The sequence below is a fragment of the Prionailurus bengalensis genome, chromosome A2 (genome assembly GCF_016509475.1).
Source record: "Prionailurus bengalensis isolate Pbe53 chromosome A2, Fcat_Pben_1.1_paternal_pri, whole genome shotgun sequence".
NCBI classification, from domain to species: Eukaryota; Metazoa; Chordata; class Mammalia; order Carnivora; family Felidae; genus Prionailurus; species Prionailurus bengalensis.
This window is the reverse complement of record NC_057348.1, coordinates 29,275,812-29,281,939: the sequence shown is the minus strand read 5'-3', so window position 1 is coordinate 29,281,939 and position 6,128 is coordinate 29,275,812.

Genomic DNA, 6,128 nt, shown 5'->3' with positions numbered 1-6,128 from the left:
TACACACAAACCTTCACCAAGCCATTGCTTGTAGGCAACCTCCATGTTTCTGCTCTAGGAGGCTCTTCCCACACTTCAAATAAAGAATGTGAGACATGGATTCATTATAGGCTGATAGTAGTACATTCATAAAGCCTAGATCAAGGTGGGGCAGCACAGCATCTGCTAAATTTACCCTATGAGCCATGGCACCTGTGGACATTTCTTCTTTTTCAGTAGTGAGGAAAACTCTAGAATCAGAGCGCATGATTGGATTCTAATCCAACTCGACCATTTTCTAGCTGTATGACTTTGGATGCATCTCTCAACCCATGTTGTCATCCTTTCAGTGACAATATTCATGAGTTGTAAGCAACAGAAACTGACTCTAGCTTAAGCAAAAATAGGTAATTAGAAGGTTATCAGGGGCTCATGGATTTGAAGGCAGCATACATGGAATGTTAGGAAGAAGGCAGCTCTCAGTGGTCTCCCGGTCATAGACATCCGGTCTGAATTCAGTCCCATTCTGTCTCTGCCCCATATTCAGACTCTAGGAAGCACTGGCTTAGCCTAGAAGTCTGGGCTGCATACACCTTGACACCTGAGCCTTTGTGTAAAAGTCTCAGCTGGAGAGTATTCCCTGAGAAGAATAATTTCTCAAGGAAAAGAGCGAATGTTAAGAATTGTAGATTTGGGGTGGTCCCCAAACAAAAAATGCTCATTGTATGAATTTACATGACTTTTGTGAGCATTAGAATGAGATCACGTATGTTAAGCTCTTTGCGTGGGGCTTGGAACAAGACTAGACACTCAATAAATATTAGCTGTTACAATCCACTGGGGTGTGGGCTCCATGAGGCCAGATGCTGTGTCTGTGTTTGTCCACCCCTAGTGGACAATATCAGTAAGTCACTAAATAGTTGTTGCATGAATGAATGAGTATGTAATCAGTGTGTGTTATTGTATAATCAATGTGTTCTATTGTATATTTATAAAGTACATAGTATAGTTTTGGATAAAACCAGATAAAATGTGAAAAAGTGAAACTTACCATTGCTTTTTGTTTGTTTTAACAATTAGGAAATAGTTTTAAAAATTCATATCCTTGACCCCTGAGGTAAATTCCCTAATGATAATCTCTGGACATTTTAACATCAGTGCTTCTAATGGCACTGAATTAATGACTGCTAGATGGGTCACTTCCTAGAATGAAATCTGTTAGCTCATCTTCACACCTTATCTTTTGTTTGAGAGTCATTATGATTGCTGTTTTTAACTATACAGAAGTCAGGCCATGGTTGATGTGCTGCTTCTTTATCAGGGACCCAATCTCTGTGATCTTTAGATACTTGAGTTATGATCCTTAGGTACTTGAGTTGTGATCTTTAATAATATTTAATTGTTGGGCTTCTACTCTTAAGGGAGATTTTTTTGTGCCAATCATTCACGCATTCTTGGATTCAGCCAACCAGTATTTATTGAGTGTCCACTTTGTGCCAGCATCAGTGCTGACGGCCAGACAGTCACATGATGAACAAAAGTAAACACACTCACGGGGTGCCTGGCTGGCTCAGTCAGTGGAGCCTGTGACTCTTGGTCTCGGGGTGGTGGATTTGAGTCCCACGTTGGGTGTTAGTGTTTACTTAAAAAATAATAAAATAAAACGACTTGAGAAAAAGTAAACGCACTCAGGTCCATGTGGAACTAAACGTTTGGTATTTGACATGAATCAAACACTCACAAATACATATAAAACCAACTGTGATGAGTTGTTATTAAAGAGAGGTATGTGTTGTTTGTAAAAGGGGCTCTGGTCTTGTCTGGATATTAGGAATGTCTTCTCCCACTAAGTGATTCTTGAGCTGAGAGCTGATGGATGGGCCGGCATTCACTTGGCAAAAAGGAGAGGGAGTTTCAGGGAGCATGAGCTGAATGTGTGCACGCTCTGAGGTCAGAAGGAACTTGCCGGTGGAAGACAGAGGAAAGGCCAGGGTAGCGGAAGCAGCGAAGTGAGGAATGCAGTGTGGGTTGCGTCTGGAGAGTTGGTCGAGTGCCAGATCGCACAGGGTCTTGCGGGTCACGTTAAGGAGTTTGGTCAGCAATGGATTTTGATCATGGACGTGACCCAGTACCATGTGCGCTTAAAAAGACGAGTGAAGCCGTGGCTTGGAAAGAGGATCAGAGGGGCGGGGGTGATGGCAACACTGCGGTGTATTAATTGTGACTCAGAACTCTGCTGAGACATGTCTCGGGTTGGTGTGTGTAGCAGATGACAAGTGTGGTAAGAACCGTCCCAGCAGGCATGTCGCCTCCCGTCTATCACCCACATTTGAGAGCTGACAGCTCAAACACTGCTGAATGCTGGGCTCTGCAGAGGCCTCGGTAGCAGGTAGGTTCCTGTATCTTCCCAGTAGATCACAGGGACTTCTATAACATGAAAGAAAAAGATAAAAAAAAAGATGATACTTCGATTCTCTCGGCCCCAGCTAGGTTTAATCCTTCCCATGGTCATTTAGAAAAGTATTTGCGACTGTTCTACCCATCTTGCGTTCAGTGATTGTTCGTTCATTCACTTATCCAACAGTTTCATTCTTCCTATGCCCGCTCTTGCTCTAGGTGCTGGGGAGCCAAAGATGAATGAGAAAGTCTCTTCCCTCCTCCAGAGAGAGCACATACTGACAGGAGGAGAGATCAAAATAGGAACAATGAACTAATGCACCGTGGTGGGTTGTATGATAGATCTGTGTCCACAATGATGTGCAAGCCTTGGAAAGGGAGGTGATGGGGAAGGTGACAGCGAAGGCTTTGCTGAGGGGGCCGTTTTGGGCTTGGTTATGGCAGCTCTGAGTTATAACTGAAGAAAAAGGAAATCTGTATTAGAGGAAGAAAATATTTTAGTTTAAATATGAAGTATGGAAGACGTATTTGGTTAGTGAAATATACATACATCATGCATGTTTTATTTATTTATTTATTTATTTATTTATTTATTTATTTTTAAGTGTTTATTTGTTTATTTTTGAGAGAAACAGAGCACAAGCGGGGGAGGGCCAGAGAGAGAGGGAGACACAGAATCCGAAGCAGGCTCCAGGCCCTGAGCTGTCAGCACAGAGCCTGACGTGGGGCTCAAATCCCCAAACCGTGAGATCATGACCTGAGCCAAAGTCGGACGCTCAAACGACTGAGCCACCCAGGCGTCCCACATCATGTATGTTTTAAGCGTATGCTGGGAAAAGTTCTGCACGGCACATTGTTTGAAATGGAATGTTCTAACCCTGTGTTTGTCCAGTGTGGTAGTCATCAATCATTTATGGCTGTTTATATTTACATCACTTAAAATTAAATAAAAATTAAAAAAACAACAACACAGTTCCTCAGCAACAGTAGTCTCACTCTACAATCTCCATAGCCCCAGGTGTCTTAGTGGGTACCATACTGGGCAGCACAGACATAGAATATTCCCTCATCATGGAAAGTCCTATTGGAAAGTGCTGTCCTACTTGGGTTTAGGAGAACATGATTTGATCAGAGTAGTTCTAGGAACACGTCAGTAAGGGTTGGTAAGAGAAGAGGTCGTAGTTTGTTCAGCTTCTCCTGACCAACGAATGAGCTAAACCAGTTGGAGATTAACCAAAGATCGCAATGGATTTGCCTGAGGCACTGGAGGGGGTTTTGGTCTCCCGTTAATGACGTCGTAGGGAGAAAAGTCACGTGCAAATGAGATGAACAGGAAGAGTGTGTGGTCTGGCTGATTTGGTTGCGGAGGGAAGTCGGGGAATATTTGCGGGAATACGTGGGGAGGGTTGCGTGCCAGAGGAGCAAGATGACGCGTCAGGGGGCAGTGGGGGGCAGTGGGGCCGTAGTAAACAGAGTGGTCGAACGAAGGCTCTGAGCTGGAGAACTTACCAGCGCTTTGGGATGTGGCGTGAGTGCTGACTCCGGGGCGGCCAGCAGAAATCCAGAAGGTGGTTGTAAACCCAGGCTGCCCTTGCCTGTGGACCCGGCAGCCTCTGCGCAGGGGAAGCAGGACCGGCCGAGACGGTCGCACTCTTTCTCCGGGAATTGGCTCGGCTAACGGAGTTTTGTCAGCTTGTTTCGGGACTTCCCGCCTTTCGCTACCAGCAAAGAGGGGGTGCAGCCTAGCCAGAGGTGTTCATTTGCGTGGGAGGTTTGGATGTGGATTGAAGAAGCCCGGAAAACTTGTTTAAAGGCACGAAGGGGGAAAATGCAGGGCACGTTTGGGACACAATCCTGTGACTGAAACAAAGAGCGTATGAGGAAGGTAGTGGTCAATGAGGCGGGTAAATGGGACAGGACTGCCCAGGGTCTGCTGGAATGTGGTGACAGTGGGAGGCACAGTGAAAGATTGTGATCTTTGGAGCCGGAGCCCTCCCACCTGCTGGCTCTGTGAACTGGGGCGAGTTGCTACTTTTTGTGCTGCAGTTTCCTCGTAATCACCCCCTGTAAGTAGGAATTTCCTACTAAAATGAGTAGCAACATTTTAAATTCAGTAAAACTTTGGGGGGCGAGTAACTTGTTCTGCCAGTGTTCTGCAAGACGAGCAAACATTTCTAATACGTTTTAACTTGATAAATGAGCGAAGTCTTGCAATATGAGTCGTACGTGATGCTGAACATCACATGATCACAACTGAGCCAGTGGTTCTTGAAACTCGCTTTGATGTACTACAATTTCGATGTGCCAAAAATTACAGCTTCTTTATTTCCATACCTCATCTAAACATCTTGAGTGCCCTTTCCCTAAACGTTGCTTACACATTTGCATAGACCTTCAGTTCTGCTGCTCTCCAAGAGTTGCCTTTCTTTCTCTCTCTCCTCAGCTGGTGCCTGTGTATATAAATCACGTGTATTGCCAGGGCCGGGGGCCTGGACCACTTGTTGGTCCACACCTCCAAGTGTTTGCTGGCCTTGTGAACATGTCCTTGGTCCCTCTTGGTAACTGCCACTGAAGTTCAGAGATGGCAAGACTTATTTTCTTGGTTAGTTTTCTTCGGTGTGTTTTCCTCCCCTCCCACGCTGATGTGGGCATTCTTGCTGCAGATGCCGTGAATCTCAGCCACATCCTGCCTCTGAGCCCACACTCTGGTTGTCCACCCCTAGCCTCTGCGACAAAGTCACCTCTCAGTGCATTGCTGACTCTCAGTCTTTTTGTATTCCTCACGAGGTGCATGTGGAAACATCTGGATTCCTCCCATGCCACTTCTGCCCCAAACAGGCCATGCTTCCTTTTCCTCTGTTGCTACGTATTTGTTAGAGGGAAGCATGGGCTCTTTCCATAATTACAAGTAGAAGGTAGGGCTCAAATCTCTGAGACTTTCAGCTCCCATCTCATGCTTTCTGGTGTTTTTGCTGTCTTTCACTTGCCCACCCAAGCTCTTGACCCTGAAGGGATGTCAGTATCCTTGTGCCTGACCTCCGGCCACCTTTCCTCTTCCTGCATAGTCTGCTCTAGACTCCCTTACCTAGCAAATATTCTCTGCTTCCTGCCTGGGCAGCTGGGAAATTTCCTTTTGTCCTATTTTGATTTCCAGGTTCCTCTGGCTTGTGGTGGTGGTAGTGTTGGGCGCGGTGGTGGTGGTGGGTGGGTGGGGGGGGCGGGTAAGTACATTCAGATCTTAAAGCTTTGCCTTTGATATATTCAAGGGAGATTTTAGAATCGCTTTTTCTTTCTCGACTCAGTCTAGCTTCCAAAATCATTGTTTCACAATGCGTCATTGTCCTAAAGAGATGGTGATTAATAGAAACGCCAACAGATGAAGTTGGAGAATGCAAGAATCTTAAATGGCAAAGAATATAGAGACAGACTGTTATAGCACAATTTGTTCCTGCAGGGTCTTGGTGGGATGGCTTCTCCGGTCCCTGAAGTCCTCCATAAGGACCTACAGCAATGAAACTTATCACCTGTGCTGAGGACTCTGCCAGGTATGAGGTTCTTTTGCCATTCTTTTTTTGTTTGTTTGTTTTTGTTTTTTCTCTAAGCTCCTCTAGCCTTTTTTCCTGCCTTTTTTTTTTTTTTTTAACATAGTGCTTTGTTGCTTTCAGGTGTATACTGTCACTATCGTGCCATTCGTAATCGGGTGCCTGTCTTCTATTTCACCTGTCCCTCACTGCCCTCCCCTCTGGTAACCA